At 35.6% G+C, this 19,927-nt stretch overlaps 1 protein-coding gene across 8 annotated transcripts in view; it reads left to right on the top strand.

Annotated features, from left to right (window-relative positions):
• The window catches only part of Dys (Dystrophin), a 1,830,839-nt gene that overhangs the window by 1,466,655 nt on the left and 344,257 nt on the right, over positions 1-19,927 (top strand). The gene's annotated exons all lie outside the window — the stretch shown is intronic.

Below are 19,927 nucleotides of genomic sequence, written 5' to 3'. Positions count from 1 at the left end.
TGCATATCACTTAACATATTCTTTACATTAAAATATAAATGTTTGTGCACAATTATTTCAAAAATCTTAGAGAAAACACTTACTAAACTTATAGGCCTATAATTTTTTACGTCGTTTTGATCACCATGTTTGTATATTGGCACTACGTATGACTGCTTCCATTTTGAAGGAAATATTCCCGTTTTTAACGACGCGTTATATATGTTTACTAAATTTGACGCTACTTCATTGCTACATCCTTTAATTACATAATATGGAACGTTATCAGGTCCAGGTGTAGTACTCCCTTTAATTTTACTAATTGTTTCAATTACATCTTTTTGCGTAATGGATGGAATACAAATCGACATATAATTATCATTATTTTCTGTCAGTTTCGTAACCTTACATTTTTTTACTTTGGTTGGAGTCAAAATTAAAAGAATTATAAAATACGACTTTAAAACATTCTGCTATGTCAGTAATTTCTAACAATGATGTATCATTATACTTCATCTGTTTTGGTATTTGTTTATTGTGTGATTTTTTGAAAGATCTCCAGAAGTACACACTGTCTTTACAAATACTGTTCTCCAATGATAAGAAGTAAACTTTTCTAGCCTCTTAATAATAATAATAATAATAATAATAATAATAATAATAATAATAATAATAATAATAATAATAAAGTAGGATCCTCTACATGTTCCGTTCCAAAACCTATTGGATTTTCAAACAGCGGATATAAGCATAGGATTGTGCGATATCCGAATTTGGGTGCTGAAAGTCGATATCCAGACTTGATTAATATATCGAAAATATTGATATATCAGAACATCGAAATATTACAGTATCGAAAATATCGATGAAATAAATCCAGTTCTTTATATTTTGAGAAGTTAAGTAGGAAATAATAAAATAGCAGTAACAATAAAAAACCGTTCCAAAGTTTATCTTGGGATTTGAAACTGCGGATATAAGCATATAAGCATGTGTGATATCCGAATTTGGGTGTGCACAAAACGACGAAACATAATTGAGTTGAGTTGACTTTAGTTTAGCGTCCCTTTCAGCAGCGAGGCTATATGAGACATGGACCTACTGATTAACGTGGAATCCAAACCACATGAGCTCCCGACGGAAATTGAACCCGGGTTTCCCACGCCAAAGGCGCGTACATTAACCGCGTAGTCTCGAGGGAGCTCACGAAACTTAATTGGTATATCGGCATATCAAAATACCGATAAATATCGATGATCGAAAATACTATATCAATCGATTAATAGGATATTAATAGGATTTTTTGATATCAATATTTTGATATTGGAACGTATCGATCAATCGATTGATCGAATATCAATATTAGCACAGCACTAGATTTGACTTTCTGAAAAACCCGGAATACCCATATACATGTTTGTTTCAAGTGAAGAATCATTGCACACTGATGTAGATGCTTCTTCTCAACCAATTCATTTCAATACTGCAAGAGTTAGTAGTGTTTGTTTCGAAATATCATTCTCAGGCAAAAGGAGACTTGTTTTCCAGCTCTCTCCAAATGACGTCACTGTTTCGGCTTTTTGATCGAGGCATAACACGAAAACTAAATGCGTCCTAGGAAAACCAAGATGTGTGGAAACATAAAAATTTCTTTGATATGTTCTGTCTAGCAACAACGTTTGAAATGTAGCACTAGAAATTTCTTAATATATAATAGATAGAACTTCCTTCAGTGTTACATGACGGAAAGAAAATAAAAGAAAAACGATCTAATGAACAGATAAAAACTTGAGTGAAGTTGAAAATCAATTTCCTTTGCCAGTACTTTCATCTCCGCTTGCAGATGTCAGGACATTCGTCTGTGACACGATGAAAAACATTTTTTTTATATGCAAAATCTTAATTACTGTCAGCAAAAGCAGAAGAATATATATATGGAGTTGGTAATATACTCGTAGTGAGAATACAGTATATCTATATGAGAATATGTAACTTCCTAACATAGAACAGCTGTCTTTTATTTAAACTTTTAAAATATGTTTATTGGCTTCAAAAGTAACTGTATGAAACTCCGTTATTTTGTAATGGGGTACTTGCTAACAGGTATAAAACTGAATATCGTTTGAAACGATTCAACATATTCGTTATTCTCGAAACAAAGGGGCGTATCCCACTTTTCAATTTTTTATAGGATTACAAGTTTAGAGATTTTCTCATAATTTATTCTATCGTGTTCTTTTAAGATTTAATTTGATCTCATTTGTTTTAACATATAACTTACTAGCAAAGAATTCCAGTTCTTCGCACGGGGAGAGTGTTTCATTTTGGGCATAAGGGGCACCAAAACTGTCCCTAATCAATTTAGGGATCCCAAAAACTATGATTTCAACACTAATATCGGTAATTTTTGATCATTTATATATATATATCCACCTCACCTCACCTCCTTTAAGTTTCGGGGGCGGAATTTGGATTTAAACGGCATCGGAAGTGTCCCTGTTCATCTCAGCGACACCAAAACTACGGATTTGACACTAATATCCGTCATTTTCGATCATTTTTATATATTCGCCTCCCCCTTCCTAAGATACGACGCTGAATTTGAATTTAAACAGTATCCGAATGTCACTGTTCATTTCAGCGACCTCGAAAACTATGGAATTGACACCAATAACGATCATTTTTGATCACTGTTACATACATACATACATATACATACATACATATATATATATATATATATATATATATATATATATATATATATATATATATATATATATATATATATATATATATATATATATATATATATATATATATATATATAAAAGAGAACGTACAATCCTTTGTCCGCTCATCACGCTAATACGACTGAACCAATTTCTTTCATTTTTGGGGGGTTATTAGGATTTGGACCCTAGATGGTTTTTATCATATCACTTTAATTTTTAATTACCAGTGTCTTGAGATAATTGACCATTCAAGTGTCCATAACGTACAAATCCTTTGTTATTAGTTCATCATAGGTAAAAATAAACGTATTTATATGCAACCCGCATGACCGTGTCACTCGGCGGGTTAACATAAATGGCAGGCGATATACAGCGGAAAATAGCTTGAATCTTCTGTTTAAAATTTTTTAATTGATTTGCTTATTTTTACAGACACTTTTACAATATGCCAGCACCGGGATGACCGCAGCGAAGCGGGGCGGGTTAACATAAATGACAGGCGATATAATGTTAAGATTTACTGCAATCTTCTATGGTTTTTATCATATCACTTGAAAGCGAAAAAGTAAAAATTATCTAAGTAACAAAGTTTATTGCGTTCCGGGGTGACCGCAGCGAAGCGGGGTGAACGCTGCTAGTATATATATATATAAAATATCCTCCCCCTACCCTAAATTGTACCAACAAAGTTAAATGATGAAAACCATTCCAGGCCCGAACCTCATCTATGTTGAAGATTTGATCAACATATATAGATTTGAAAGAAAGAACTTTCAATGGCATGTAATGTATTTCTACAAGAAGTCAGTCTCAACATACGTCCTTTAGTTGTGCGCTAGTTTCGTTATTCCTGAGATACGTCCGTCACTCAAGAAGCTATATCTCGGCTAATAACTTCAATAAGACACGTAACTTATACCATCTTGTAACGCTTAACGAGTAGGTTATAGCGATGGTCTTGTCTTACTATTGGTAGTTTTTGAGATACGCCCCTTTGTTATCAGAGGTACGAATTGATCTTCTTTATGTAGCCTTAATATACCGAACAGGGGTAACAAACTTCAAGAAATCAGTAGCGTTGCGTGCGAGATGACAAATAAGGCTTTCTCGTCTCATTTCGATTCTCTGAAAGCCTCTATCGTCTCGTCTCTCTTGTAAATGTAATACAAAATTCGTACCTAGATTTTTTTTTCTAAATTTCATCTAGAAGTTATCAGAATTCTTGCGCGTTAAGAGAAGTCTACAAAGAACGTGATATAACAACATTTAAACCATATTTGCTGATGAAATGGTTATTATGGCTAGAAACGAAGAAGGATTACAGGAGATGATTGACAAAATAGCTGACATTGGGAAACTATATCGAACGGAAACCAACATCGAAAAATCAAAAGTCATGAGAATATCCCGTGGAAACGCGCCCTTACGGGTCAGAGTAGAACAAAGCGAACTTGAAGAGGTCGATAATTTCACGCATCTGGGATAAGTATATTGACGAGAGGCGCTTTCTGCACGAAAGAGATCAGGTCAAGAATTCCCATAGCAAAGAGCATTCAACAAGAAAAGATCACTCTTCACTACCAGGTATAATATTGGATTGGATTGGCAGGATTAAGGAAAAAGTTTGTCCAGTGCTATGTATGGAGTATTGGACTGTATGGTTCAGACTTGGACATTACCGGGGGCCGCGGTGGCTCAGTGCTAGAGCGTTCACCTCCAGTGCTTGGGGTCCTTGGTTCGATCCCAGCTCGCGCCGTGTGGACTTTGTGGTGGACAAACACCGTGCTCGTGGGTTTTCTCGGGGTTCTCCCGTTTCCTCCCACTGTCTTCATCCCACCATTTCATTCATTTCTCATAATCACCGTCTCCTTTAGCCTAACCGGCATAACCATGGGATGTAAAACTCAAAGATTTCATTTCATTTTTTTGGACATTACGGAAGTTAGAGAAGAAGTATTTAGAGAGCTGCGAAATGTGGCGCTGGAAGAAGATGGAGAAGATAATATGGACAGAGAGAGTAACAAACGAAGATGTTTTGAAACATACAGGAGAGAATAGGACGCTTTTACCCAGTATCCTTCGTAGGAAGGCCAATTGGATTCGACACATCTTGCGAAGAAATTGTCTTCCTGATACGGCCATAAAAGGAAAGATGGAGGGAAAGCTAGGAGTAGGAAGAAGAAAAACAGAATTGATCGACAATTTGAAGACTAGAAGAAAATATTGGGAGTTAAAAAAGAGGAAGCTGAAGATTGAGAAATGTGGTACAAATATTTCCAAGTCCAACCCTAAAAATAAAAATAAACCTCATTAGTCATCAAGGGCTCCCATTAGGGGAAGCAAGGTGGGGCGCTTGCCCCCCTAGAGGAAATTGTACTTCAAAATATGGAAAATCCAATAGAATTTTTACATTAGTTACAGCAAAATCTGAAACTATTTTTGAAACGTTGCTTATACTTGCTCCCCCTTGGAAACCACAACATGGGCGCCCTTGTTAGTCATGGACTTGCCAAAAGGCAGAATACTTAATAATAAAACATATTTATTGCCGGAGAGTAATGCATAATGTCTTTCATATCTTTAAACTGTAAGAGGTCTCCTGGTTCGTTATTAATCTTCCAAAATAATTCTCAACGCGTTTTATCACTTTCTTAACTGACGTTTATTATTTGACTGTGAAAAGTATATATATTATTAACTTTTCTGCACATATAACAAAATATATGGAACTTCATACACACGCTTCTTTACTCGTCAATATGTCTACGTATAAGTACATTTATTTATATCGTTGCTATAGTAACAACAACTCATATTTTAGCTACCGATTACAAAATAATAATCTCAAAATCTCTATATGTCTTTCTTTTTCATTATACATTATACTGCTCACATAATTCGCCTCTGATCCCTTTCTGTAAATAGGCACAGATTGCCAATGATACATACAACGTTATCGTTGTAAAACGTTGATAAATGCCCTTCAGTATGCCCTACAACCACTTTATCAATTTATAGTTTATTTTTACTATGAATAATCTAACAATATAACAATGTTCGAGATCTAAGACTCTGGTAATCTACTGTTCTCTATAAGATTCGAGAAATTTCTCGTCTCTTTTCGATTTTTTAAAAAGTACTTCTGTTATCGAGTCGAGATGTAAAATACGTAACAGAAAAAGTACATCAATCACGTTCGTTTATAATCGTTTTCAGAGTAAAGCTTGTTATTACAAAACTGACAAATGGATATGCAGAAACCAGTAACTAATTCAAAGCTTCTCTATTACGTATTCAAATTCATTCTGTTTCTCTTGGGTGTCTCTAACGAACAGTATATACACACACATTTCGATTAAAACGAACAATAATTCAAACAGAAAAAAAAAGAAATATACGTATATATATGAGCTTTCCTCTCTGATTGCTATTTAGATGCAACATTGCATTCGGTACATCATACACTCATTATGTCTAGCTTGCTGCATATATTTTATAATTAGCGCAAGAACACACGTTAGATTCAACTACTACTATGAACAAGTCGCTTATGTTTACACCATTATTGGCCTAGACAGCAAAAACAACACGTTCTGTTTATAACTTTCACAAAACTTACTACACGCGCCATTTTCCACTCTCGTTCGAGTTTCCATTCTAACTATTGGGCAAGCTGCCAACGATATAGTAATATTTTGCTCTTGGGATTCGGAGAACAAGGGCTACCAAAATGAAATTCATATTCCCAAACATCGAGTTTTTCTGTTTCCGAAAGCAACAAAAATAGAATTACTACAAGTTGGCATAGGATCTATTTATACTACAGTTATTATTACCGGCAGTAACACACAGGAACAATGTCTCATTTGTGAATTGGAAAGCTCTGATACAATGTTTCTGCACATTTCATTGATAATACGTTTTTCCGAATAACTTCTGCGTGAAACAGCGTATTCTTTAATGGAACAGTTGTGTTCTGTTTTTACGCTTAGGCAGTGGCAGCCCTTCAGTGAAGCCACATCGGTAAAATTTAAACTTATATCGCTTCGAATTATAACTAACTTAAATAATAAAAAAATAAAATAAAATAAAAACTAACTCTTTGGTCTATGGAACCCGAAGGTTCAATGCCGCATTCACAAAAGCTCTCCACTTGACTTATATCCCTGAATTTGAGAAATGTATGTTTTAATGAATTAATGAAAAATGTATGAATGAAATGTATGTTTTAATATATTAAAATGCTAGGTTTATGTTTGTCTCCAAAGAAAAGTGTTTTTTCTCATGTCCTTTCGACAGTGAGATTTCGAAAACCACAAGTGCTAGAAACGTGCAGAAATTATCTAGTTCTAATTGAATATAAATAAAAACATGGCCATTATTTCGTTATTACATTTTTAGGGGTACACTGGAAGTGTTAGAATCTTAAAAAAAGTTAAGCGTTATATCCTAAAGAGTTATACATTCCAACACCACATAATTGTATACGGGAGTAGTATATCTCGTAGGCGTTTGTTTCGTAGCGAAATGATAATGAAAAACGAAGGATAACCATTTCTCCAGTCTAAGACGAATCTTTATTGTTTGGAGTGTTTCGCCCAATGAACATCGTATATCACTGACATTATGATTAATTGTGTGTGTAATGTATTTTTTTATTACATACTGCATGCAAGCAGAAAGGAAACACTGATCATACATGAATTAGAAACTCAAACTGGAAATAATCTCAAATCTTGCAGACAGTGCGCGATATTGAAAAGAGAAAGTATCGAAAAAATCTTCCCTTTGTGGTATCCCTTGCCGAGTTTTATCAAGACGTCTTTCGTATGTGTCTCTAAAGAGATATGTACAGATGTGAGGAGTGACAAGGAGATTCATGCTCATATATGAGTGATGTGCTGTATAGAGAGCACAGGTTCAGCTAGTGTACTATTTAAAAAATTAAGTGTCTTATGATATGGAGAATTTTCCCGCCTTCCTCTTTCCCCTGAAGTAAAATCTGAAATGATGCTACTGCTCTGAAATAATAACGTTTCGGATTTATGAAACTTATTTAATAATTGTTCAGTTCTATTAATTATCCGTATCTTTTAGCTTACAGAACTTAATTGTTGGGAGTAAAACTCAAAATTTCATTTTTTTTAAATCTTACGTTTTTTTTTTTTTTTTTATTTTTTCCTACTTGTGGACAGTGTCTAATAAATCGTGTAATTTTCTAATTTCAGACAGGGAAGAAAATACAAACATACGAGAAACAGTATAACATATTTTCAAGTTATCGGCTGAAAAATATTGTCGAGTGTGTATACTTTCAAAGGCATGAAAATACGTTGTGTTTGTAGTTCGAGGTAATACGTTCTATCTCAAATGAAAGAATGTGTGTCGGGGGAAACCACCAATTAAAGCTATTTTCCACTTGGCTTCGTTTCGTCACCAATACGTCAATCCCTAGAGGCAAGGTTTCTTTGCTGGGAATTTGTCACTAGTAAATACATTTTGTTTCACCGCTGTAGTCTATACTTTTAACTGACTCTTTTTTTTTTTTTTTTAAAAAAAAAAGAAAGTTTATAGGTTTTGACTCGTCTATGTAATGTGTGTGTGTGTTGTGGGCATGTTCAAGCATAACTTTGCAATTTAGGGATAGACGTGTCTTTAATGTTTAGTTAGCTCAATTCTGTCTTCAGAGTGCTTGGTATAAGTTCTGTATTATATATTAAGAATGGGACCAACGTTACTTTTTCTTTTTCCGTATGTTTTTATTTTTTAAAAAAGAAAAAAGACACGCCTACTTGTAAAATTCGTTGATACTCACTTCACATAATTCTTGCATTACAAATGAGCCGCACTGAATTTCTATTAAATCCAACTCTAAATGGACGGAGACTGTGTTTGGAGCCTTCTTATTTCGAAAAGGTGTCCTGTAGGAGCATTCTCGTCCTTCCTTTATATATACGATCGAAGACATCAATCTTGACTCGAAAATTCAGTCTCGTCTCATTTAAACGCAACACTACTTGGCATCTTGTCAACGTCAGTTGAAGATGTGACAATAAAAGAAAAAAAGAATCTCCGGGCGAACTACGGTCCACAAAAGAGTGATTCGGGGACCGCGAGTTTTGCATGTCTGATTTAGGGGGTTGAACGTTTGGATTGCAGCTCGTTGTTGAAGGTGATATTCAAATCGGGAGTAGTAGATATCAACCATTTTCTATTTTGATCACTATAGAATCAAAAGAGGCCATATACGTATAATGAGAAGTGGCGTCCTATAATCGATTAAGCGTCCCAAAAATTCATTTCGTTTCCACTCGTAACTTTACTAAAACGGATGTAATAGAAATCTTGTACAACTTCCGGTTGCAACATTGATCTACACAGCCAAAAACGATAAGAGATAACGCAGAAGTGATAGAAATCCAGTACAACTTCCGGTTTCAATACTGATCTACATAGACAAGAACAATAAGAGATATCGTGGAAGTAACGGAAATCCAGTACAACTTCTGGTTTCAGTATTGATCTACATAGACAAGAACGATGAGAGATACCGTAGAAGTGATAGAAATCCAGTACAACTTTCGGTTTCAATATTGATTTACATAAACAACAACTTCCAGTTCTAATATTGATCTAAATAAACAAGAACCATAAGAGATAACGTGGAAGTGATATAAATTCAGTACAACTTCCAATTTCAATATTTATCTACATAGACAAGAACGACGATAAGAGATAACGTGGAAGTAATAGAAATCCTGTACAACTTCTGGTTTCAATATTTATCTACATAGACAAGAACGATAAGAGATAACGTGGAAGTAATAGAAATCCAGTATAACTTTTGGCTTCAACATTGATCTACATAGACAAGAACGATAAGAGATAACGTGGAAGTAATAGAAATCCAGTATAACTTTTGGCTTCAACATTGATCTACATAGACAAGAACGATAAGAGATAACGTGGAAGGGATAGAAATCCTGTACAACTTCTGGTTTCAATATTTATCTACATAGACAAGAACGATAAGAGATAACGTGGAAGTAATAGAAATTCAGTATAACTTTTGGCTTCAACATTGATCTACATAGACAAGAACGATAAGAGATAACGTGGAAGTAATAGAAATGCTGTACAACTTCTGGTTTCAATATTTATCTACATAGACAAGAACGATAAGAGATAACGTGGAAGTAATAGAAATCCAGTATAACTTTTGGCTTCAACATTGATCTACATAGACAAGAACGATAAGAGATAACGTGGAAGGGATAGAAATTCGGTACAACTTCCAGTTTCAATATTGATCTATATAAACACGAACCCCGATAAAAGATAGTGAGAACCTTTTTTAAAAATAAATTGAGCGCTTTAAGAATAGGTGCTATCTTCTCTCTCAACCCCCTGTTCAAACCGGAAGTTTCAGAAGTCAACTACTTCCGGTTTTAGCCTTGATTGCTGTAGACTAAAAGCGATAATAGATAGCAACAAGCGGTTTTCTGCAATCAAGTAAGCGTCCAAGAAAATATTTCATTTTTACTTCATCTCTCTGCTACAACTGAAACTGGTAGATGTCTATTACCACTTCCGGTTTCGATAGCTCCAGAAAATATCATACCATACAAAGCAAACTCCTTCACGTGGTGTACATTTGACATGTTATATTCTTGAGTTTAACGTTTTCGGAGAACGTTTAACCTGTGACCTTATCCTTCTATTGAAACCTAAAGTGATATATAGATTTAGTTACTTCACAGAGTAATATGCAAAATCTGCTGCTTGATCAAGTGTAAAAAACAATATGCCAGAAACAAGCATCGAGTATCTACATCTAAAGTTGTACTTGCCCTTTTCTCTCCGTTGGAAGACATATGGAAGCATCGGTGTTTATGCAGAAAGCAAGCAACAACGATCAGCTTGTATTGACTCATTCTTTGGATGTTCCGTCTGGTTTTCTTGGCTGAAGGAACTTGGGCGAAGTTTTCCAACACATGGAATTGGCAGGCAGATACAATCCAACCATGCGGACGGAGAGTCGATCACGAAGGGATAGGGGCTATCCCCGGTGGCTGGAACACGCCCTCGGTCCCCTACACCTGGTTGGAATCATCGATCTAATTTTTTTCTTTCTTTAAAAAAAGTTTAAAAGAGAAGAAAAATAAATAACTGAGAAAAGTTAAAAGATCGGAGTGGATCAGCTTTTGCTTTATTTACTTGTTTTTGTAACAAATATTGTTACCAGGTTTTTAGACTCAAGTTTACGAAGATTTTTGGAAACACCTAAGTACGTACAATTGTACAACCTAATAAAAAAATGACAACTTAAGTAAAAACGTAATGTAACAACAAAATACTGCATAGTATATTTTTTCACTTGCCACTTTGCAACCGTGGCTCGCGTGTTCTCAGGTTCACACTTGCGCTCGCACTCACTCGAGATCAGGCTCGCTTCTTTCAATGAGGCTTACATGAGATTGCCATATGCCCTGAATCAGGCGGAACAGCCTGAACTTTAAGATAATTTTCAGTGTCTCCAATTACGACTAAGAAGGGATACATTATATGGCGAGACATTATCCAAAATGTTTACAAAATATGCGACAGAAATTCTTAGTAGCGTTTCTGAATTTCAATTCACAATTATCGAAATATCGAAACCGATAGGTTCTATTGCTAAAATTTTCTGTGTTTACAACCAGGGTTGCTACTTGTCTCGAATTAAGGGGACATCTCGAATTTTAACAGCATTTTCAGCGTCTCGAATTACACTCATGGGACTAATTATACGGCGGGACTTCAAGCCAAATTAAAAAATATGCGACAGAACTTTCTGGTGGTGATTGTGAACTTCGATTCATGAAGTATCGATAGGTTTTATTGCCAAAAGTTTCTATGTTGACAACTAGGGTTGCCATCTGTACCGAATTGGACGGAAGATCTCGAATTTTAACATTTTCAGCGTCCCGAAATTCCCCTAAGAGGGACGCACTATACGGCGGGACGTCAAGTTATCCAGATCACAAAATATGCGACAGAAATTCTTAGTATAAACCTCGACCCTCGATATTTACCTATGATTCTCGAGATATCGATATGGTTCTAATTCTAAAATTTTTCGTGTTGACATCCAGGGTTTCCACCTATACCGAATTAGGCGGGACATCTCGAATTGTAACATTTTCAGCGTCCCGAATTACGTCTAAGAGAGACACATTATACGGTGGGGACGTCAAGTTATCCAAATTACAAAATATTCAACAGAAATTCTTAGTGGCATTTATAAACTTCGGGACTCGATTCGTATCTATAACTCTCGAGATATCGATATGGTTATATCGCTAAAAAGTTTTTATTTTGGCTGCAGTGAAATCATCACCAATGATGTTATTCTTTGTTTGCATCGGTTGAATGTTTCGTAACTTAGTTCAAATAACCGCCAACAAACTGAAGTTTCGAGTGTTCTGTTTCGTGTATTTTTTATTTTCATTGCAGTTTAAATTCATGACATTCATTACTTTTGCAATATTTTTCGTCTTGCTTATAAAATTTTCATCCAATGCGCGTTCCTGGATCCGGGTCTAGTGGTAAACCCGACCCTGCATATTGGGCTCGTACTTGCAAATAGTTGGGGCTTAGAGACTTAAGCCCAGGGGCAGACCAGGTCAAATTTTCACCCGGGCAAAGTGACTTTTTGGCGCCCTTCCCCTACTACTAGCCTATATTTTAAATTTTATCATAGTGTTTTTAATATTTTAAACCCATTTTTCAAAAACACATTCATTACCTAGGAAATCTTCACAAAGAACATGGCCCGCTATAAAGAATACCAACTCCCCCCCCCTGCTTGGTCTAGTGCCTAGCACGCCTGCCTTCTGTGCTCCCGGGCCCAATTTCCAGTGGGTTACTGGTTGAACGATAAAAGTGGTTCGGATTCCTCTATAATCAGTATCACGGCCATAATCTCCTTTGGCCATTAAGTCATAACCGTGGAGTGCTAAACTCAAGAAACAATCAAACAATACTTACTCCCCCTCCACTCTTTATTCTACATGCCACCTCTCCATTTGTGGATACAGCTTCCTTAGTACTATGAAACTCTCTTCTTCCATAGTGAAATGGAAAAAGATTATGTAATTGCCGCTACTTTACAAGAATATAAACCAAAAAAGTCAGTAGAAAACAGATTATAAAATGTACTTTTTGAAGCTCGTTTTAAAGCCTCGGGCACTCGTCCGAGTTGCCCGGCCCTTGGTCCACCCCTGCTTAAGCCAGGTTGTTATTTTACAAGAATCTTGTAGCTGTCAATAATAAATTTTGCAACCCGATCTTTCTATTTACTGTTTACACATTACAACTTTCTGAATACAGGAAAGATATCTCCATCTATGCAGCACTGCACCCTAGTGGACAAATAATAAACCTTCTCATTAAAAACGTGTATTTTGGCGCTTCTCCTCCCCTTCCAAACGAATCCGTCATTTCTGAAGCGGCAATACTGTTTTTTCCTTTATGTCAGCGGGAGGTCAATAGTAGGTAGCAAGCAAGACGTCCCAGAAAGTTGCACATGGTTTGACTCCTTGCAAGATGAAAAAAATGTATGACCCTTTCAAGATTACGTTTACATGGAGAAATATAGTAGGGTTGCAAGACAGCTACAAGATTCTTGTAAAATGATAACCTGACTTTACAGACTTGCATGGTCCAGTGTTTTTATTTGAAATGTTTGAACAGAAAATCATACTGTTTCAAAAGACACATCAAGGAAATACCGCGACAAAGGGGGTAATAATACCCTAAGGAATTATTATCCCTCTCGAATTTCCATTTATTTGATATGTTGGAACAGAAAAATCATACCGTATCAAAAAGTACATAAAAAGAAAACACTCCGATGAAGGAGGATAATATCACGGGGAGTTATTACCCCCTCGAATTCTTATTTATTTGAAATGTTTGAACGTAAAATCATACTGTTTGAAAAGATACATCAAGGAAATACCTCGACGAGGGTGGCAATAATTCCTGCGGGTAAAGTTTCTCTACTACACTGAGCTTGGGCGAGCCAGCTCCGCTGTTCTTTTGGCCGAGTTGACACTGCTTCCTGTTTTGATCGAGCCGTTTAATTGTAGTTCTTTAGTAATTATTGACCTTTGTTAAACAATAATTGGAATAAAACCAAAAATTGAAATTTGTGTGCACGCACTTGGAGTGAAAGGTATTACATACAATGCAGTATTTACATTGGTGTTGCTTAGCGGCGGCTTACATATTGGACAGGGCCGAGCTCAAGCCAGAAATCGGGCCGAGCCCGGACTGGGCTGGATCTAGGCACATTTGGTTGGATTGGGCTTGGGCCGAAAAATTCGGCTCATGCAAGTCTCTATTGGAGTTTACGTGTCATCAATGGAGCTAACACTCACACGTTCTCTCGCCCAGTAACCTCTTTGACCCTTACGCTCGTTTTGACTCTAACTTTGGTTCGTTATTCATGTATAGGGTTCAAGTTTGAGGACGGCTGATCCAAAATGCCGGGCTTGTGAGTTTGGAAATTTTCATATTGGAAATTATTGTTGGATTTGATTGTTCACGAACTTGAAGGAAAACTTTTTTTTTTTTTATGTGTGTACCGGCCTGCTATAATGTTTTCTTCTTTTTAATTAAGTCTTTTCATTTCTTATAAGTTGGCTGAAAACAGGGGCATATAGCATTGTTTTCAAATCCAGCATTCATTATAAAGGTATTATGAACTACCTTGGTTATTGTCTCTATTCACCACGGCTGTTGTTTGTCGCAAATAACTGTTTGAATGTTTGTGTTTCAGCGTACTTTCAGCAACAATTGTAGAATATAAATGGAGATACGAATGAGCCCTTCTCTTTGAACAGGAACACAAGTATGTTCGAGTTTGTTTGTTAACTGTTAAGTTGTAAAACTGTTTAGTATCAGTTCTTTTGTATAATTCTCTTCGCACTTTTTTTTTTTAATGTCAATAATGTGCGTGAATGTAGGTTACGTATCACGCATCATCCAATCAAACAGGCTATTAATGTGTGTGTTTTTTTTTTTTCTAGCTTTTATGTCACAGACGTATTTATAACTGGTACACATATTGATTGTCGGTAAACTTTTCAATCATTGATAGTCATCAGAACTTCCATTATTGTTTGCTACACACTTGTTGCATTATGATGCGTTGTAATGATCTTTTCTTATCGGCTTTATGCATCATTTCAAATCACGGTCAGTTACAGTGTTGCCATCTATATATCTTAATTGTATATATTATTAACCGCGCAAAGTAGGCAGTAACCAATGGTATCCACAGATGAGTTTTAGGGCACAATTTGTGCCCATAAGATTATTGGAGAGGCATTGAAAATGGTACAATCAAAATAGAAAATAATAAATTTGGTGAGAAAATTGTAAATTTGGGGAAATAATTGTATATTTTGGGGAAGGGAAGGGTACATTTGGGAGAATTGTATATTTTGTGGGAAGAATGGTAAAGTTGGGGAAAGAATGGTATATTTGGGAGGATAGAATTGTATATTTGGGGAATAGAATGGTATGTTTAGGGAAGAGGTTGGTAAATTTGGAGAAATAATTGTATATTTGGGGAGAGAGAATGTTAAATTTTGGAGAAAATTATATTTTCCGGCACAGAATGGTATAGGGAAACAATGATATATTTGTGGGATAGAATGGTAAATTTGGGAGGAGAGAATAGTAAATTTGGAGAAAGAGTGTTATATTTGTGAGGAGAGAATGGTAAATTTGGGGAAAGAATGGTATATTTGGGAAGAGAGAATAGTAAATTTGGGGAAAGAATGATATATTTGGAGGATAGAATGGTATGTTTGGGGAAGAGAATGGTAAATTTATGGAAAGAGTTGTATATTTGGTGAGAGAGAATATTAAATTTTGGAGAAAATGTATATTTTCGGAGAGAGAATGGTATGGGGAAACAATGATATATTTGTGAGATAAAATGGTAAATTTGGGAAAAGAATGGTATATTTGGGAGGAGAGAATGTTAAGTTTGGGGAAGGAATTGCATATTTGGTGGATATAATGGTAAATTTGGGGAAAGAATGATATATTTCAGGGAGAGAATGGTAAATTTGGGGAAACAATCGTATATTTGCGTAGAGAGAATGGTAAATTTGGGTGAAGTAAGCACTCAGATTTAAATATAAATCATATTTGACTTCTTTCTCTTCCCATATCTGTCGATCAGGGGTTCACGGTGGCTTAGTGGTGGAGCGCTTACCTTTGGTGCAGGGGTCCCTGATTCGATGTGCGGCCAAGTAAGTTTGGGGTGGATTTCCATTTCCTCCCACTTTCTCATTCCATCAATTCTTCCATCATCGTTTACTTGCTGTAATCATCATCTCCCTTAGCCTAACAGGCATAAACGTGGAACGTTAAACTCAAAGATTTCATTTCATTTTTTCTACCTGTCGATACTTTATTTTCCAGTTCACTTGTTGCCAAATTTTTGTTCATGTTTATTTATGATCTGAACAGTTAAGCAAAACAGGTTTGTAAGCAGGGCTGCAACAAAGACATCTTATCTTATCATCGTTTATTTGCAATCGTGATAGTATCAATAAACGGTTGGCAGACTTCATAATCAAAGATTTCCCTATTCGAAAAAAAATGAATTAAATCTTGGAGTTTTACGTCCCACGGTTAGGTCGTGCGGACTAAGGATGATGATGAGAAATGAATGAAATGATGTAATGAACAAAGCGGGAGGAAACGGGAGACCCTTGAGAAAACCCATGCACATGGTGTTTGTCCACCACAAAACCCACTTGGCGCGAGCTGGGATCGAACTAGGGACTCCATGCACTATTGGTGAATGCTGTACCACTGAGCCACCGTGGCCTTTCCCGTATTCGAATCCTACCGTTAGCCATCCTGATGGGGTTTTATTTAATTCAGGACTTTTCTTTAGTTCAACAACCATAGCCTAGAGGAATATTGCCTTTAATTGTAACTCACTGCTTTATTTCCTTCCGCAGACTGCTTTCTCCGTGTTATTAATGTTGTTATTTGCCACCATTGTTTATATGTCTAGCACAAAATAGGTTTGGATCATTATTATTATTATTATTATTATTATTATTATTATTATTATTATTATTATTATTGTTAAGAAGAAGAAGCGGAAGAAGAAATAAAATTTGTAGTTTCATATCCCACAATCGTGCCCTTTAGGCTAAAGTAAGCGAATGAGTAATGAAAACGAATGATAATCGTAAAAAGCAATTGGTGGAATGATAATATGGGAGAAAATATAAGAACTTAGAGATAACGCACGGACATTGTGTTATTTAGGGTGGCTTGGGATCGAACAAGGGACCCCATACATTGGAGGTGAGCAATCTATTAGTGAGCCGCTATGTAATAATAATAACTTTCCTTGCATTCCATATGTGCTATATACGAGTTAAAACAGAGTTTTTTTTTTTTTAACTTGACCACACTGTCGTTTAGGAAAATACGTGCAAGTAAACAGTATCTACTCCTTTTGGCAGTTTGGTTAAGCGAAATATCTTGTTGCTGCAATATTATTGAGCATTATGGATACACTGATTATTCTGTGCTACCGTGGCTAAAGAAAGTAGAGAGTGGTGGCACAGTTTGATTGTGAAGCCAAGTACATTTCTTCTGCTAATGGGCTGTAATAGTTATACGACGACCACAGAACAATGTCAGCCCATGCAAATACTTTTTTTTTACTATAGCCTATGTGCCTATATATATACGCACGTATATATGTGTATATATCTGGTCGGTGATACTTTCCGCCTTCTATACTCAGTAGTTTATGTGTGTGTACCATTGGGAACAACTTACTGCTTCCCTGAAAATGGATTTCTAATAAAACTCAACGCTATGGACTTCAGAAAGTGGTCTTTTCGCTTTTCACCCAAGTTTTATGGCGGCTATTTTGCTCTCTGATCAATGCGAGCTAGTGAATTGTGACTTTGCGTGCATTTTTTTTCTTTTATCTATTATTTCCCCATTCCACATGGAAACATTGAAAATTTTTTTGGTCCTTGTGACTAATAAATCCTTGTATTTAACGATCGTAGTAACGACAAATGTACGAGGTATATTCAGAAACTTCTGTGCTCTCTTGCGTAATCCAATTGACCGTGGTTAATCAGTGACACGTGGCATGTCCTTATAATGTTATAAAAAATATAGAGAAAGAATGAGCAAAATGATTTAAATAAAAGTAGTTATTGCGTTCGAACCTTCGCTGTACACTATAGGTTAGAAATATGTCCAATTAAAATTTCTAATAATTTACAGTTTACGAAGTTACTTATTTCTTGCTCATCAACTAATATGTGATTACAAAGATATTAATGATCAAATCTAAATATAATTACCACCTTTGTCCTAATAAAATCTAATAAATAGCAAAAAACGTTAATGTCCGGTATAATCACTATCCATTTTGAAATAATTAAATTGAAACAACATAGCGTAAATTGCAATGAAATCATCAGAATTAAATTAAAACAACAGAACGTAAATTGCAATTATATCATCAGAATTAAATTAAAGCAACACAGAGTAAATTACAATTAAATCATCAGAAGTAAATTGAAACAGGATGGCGTAAATTGCAATTAAATCATCGGCATCAAATTGAAATAACACAGCGTAAATTGCGTTTAAATCATCAAAATTAATCTGAAACAAAACAGCGTAAATTGCATTAAAATCATCAGAATCAAATTGAAACAACTCGGTGCAAATTGCAATTAAATCATCAGAAGTAAATTGAAACAACACAGCGTAAATTACAATTAAATAATCAGAATTAAATTGAAACAACACGGTGTAAATTGCAATTAAATCATCAGAATTAAATTGAAACAACACAGCGTATTGCAGTTATATCATCAGAATTAATTTGAAACAACACAGCGGAAATTGTAATTAAATCAGCAGCATCAAATTGAAACAACACAGCGTAACTTGCAATTAAATCATCAGAATATATTACTACAAGAATACACAAATATTAATGCTCAAGTTGAAATATTGGCACGGCCGACGTCCTATTTTGAAATAGTTAAACAGAAACAATACAGTTTTTAAGTTGTTACTAAATAATCTCAATAGATTCGAATCAGCAAATTGCCTGCACGCTAGCGATATCTACACTGAGAAAAATCCGTTCTCCGGACAGCGGTATATTGTACAAATATACGGTATCCTCTTGCTTACTATAGAAATTAATACGGAGCATACGTTATCCGTATGATACATAGGCACTGCCGTTTGATGTTACATCATGCCGTTGCAGGATGTATGACATCTAACAGTTTTCCGTATATCACATGTATATACTTATGTTACCTTCGTCAGCTATATGCTATATACGTCCATTTGTATGTGAGATCCTGACCGCCTACATTGTTTCATACAGAAAGTACGTATAGATGGAACACTTATACAGAAAGTATTATAAAACATGCGTTTTCAGTTATACGTCTGGTGTACGTTAAGTCCAAAAACTACAGGAATTACGCATGTAACCTATCTTTTTAAGTATGCCACCTACAATTTTTTTTCTCAGTGTATTAGCGTCAGACAAGCAAGCGAAAGCACAAGTAGCGACATATGTTAGCGTGATTGTTTATTACTAAGAATTAACATATCCCACGGAGATGTTTGCAGTATACGAGTTGTGTTCACAAAGAAACTGGACTTTTGAAATAACGCGCTAACTGGCAAAGGAAGAGGGAGAGCGTTGTTGCGGCTATTGAATGCGTCTAGCGATAGGTTTAGACAAGTCGCCATTTGCTGCGATGCACTGCGAAAGTTACATGGACTGTAATACGAAACACTACCATATCTACCACTCGTCAGACCTCGCTCATTGGCTTTAACCTTTTTCATCATCTGGAGGCATCTTCGACAACCAAGTCAGCAGTCATGATGCCTTCAAGACTTTACCAGCCCAAAACCATAATTTTTTATATTGCTGGAATTCTGTAGTAGAGAGACCTGCTGGTTATGGTTTTAGTTCATTTAATTCCGTTCAGCTTCAAGAAGTTTCACAGTTCAAAATCCTAGATTAATTTTACAACCACCTAATATATATAATATCAGGATTTCTAAACCTTTTTTAGTCTGGGACGAGCGGTGCCAATTTCTGTATATCTTTGGGGAAGGGGAGA

Source organism: Thermobia domestica, chromosome 1 (assembly GCF_964235325.1).
Source record: "Thermobia domestica chromosome 1, izTheDome1.hap1.1, whole genome shotgun sequence".
In the NCBI taxonomy this organism is placed as follows: domain Eukaryota; kingdom Metazoa; phylum Arthropoda; class Insecta; order Zygentoma; family Lepismatidae; genus Thermobia; species Thermobia domestica.
Note: the sequence above shows the minus strand (reverse complement) of the source record. Positions and strands in the feature narration are given on the sequence as shown.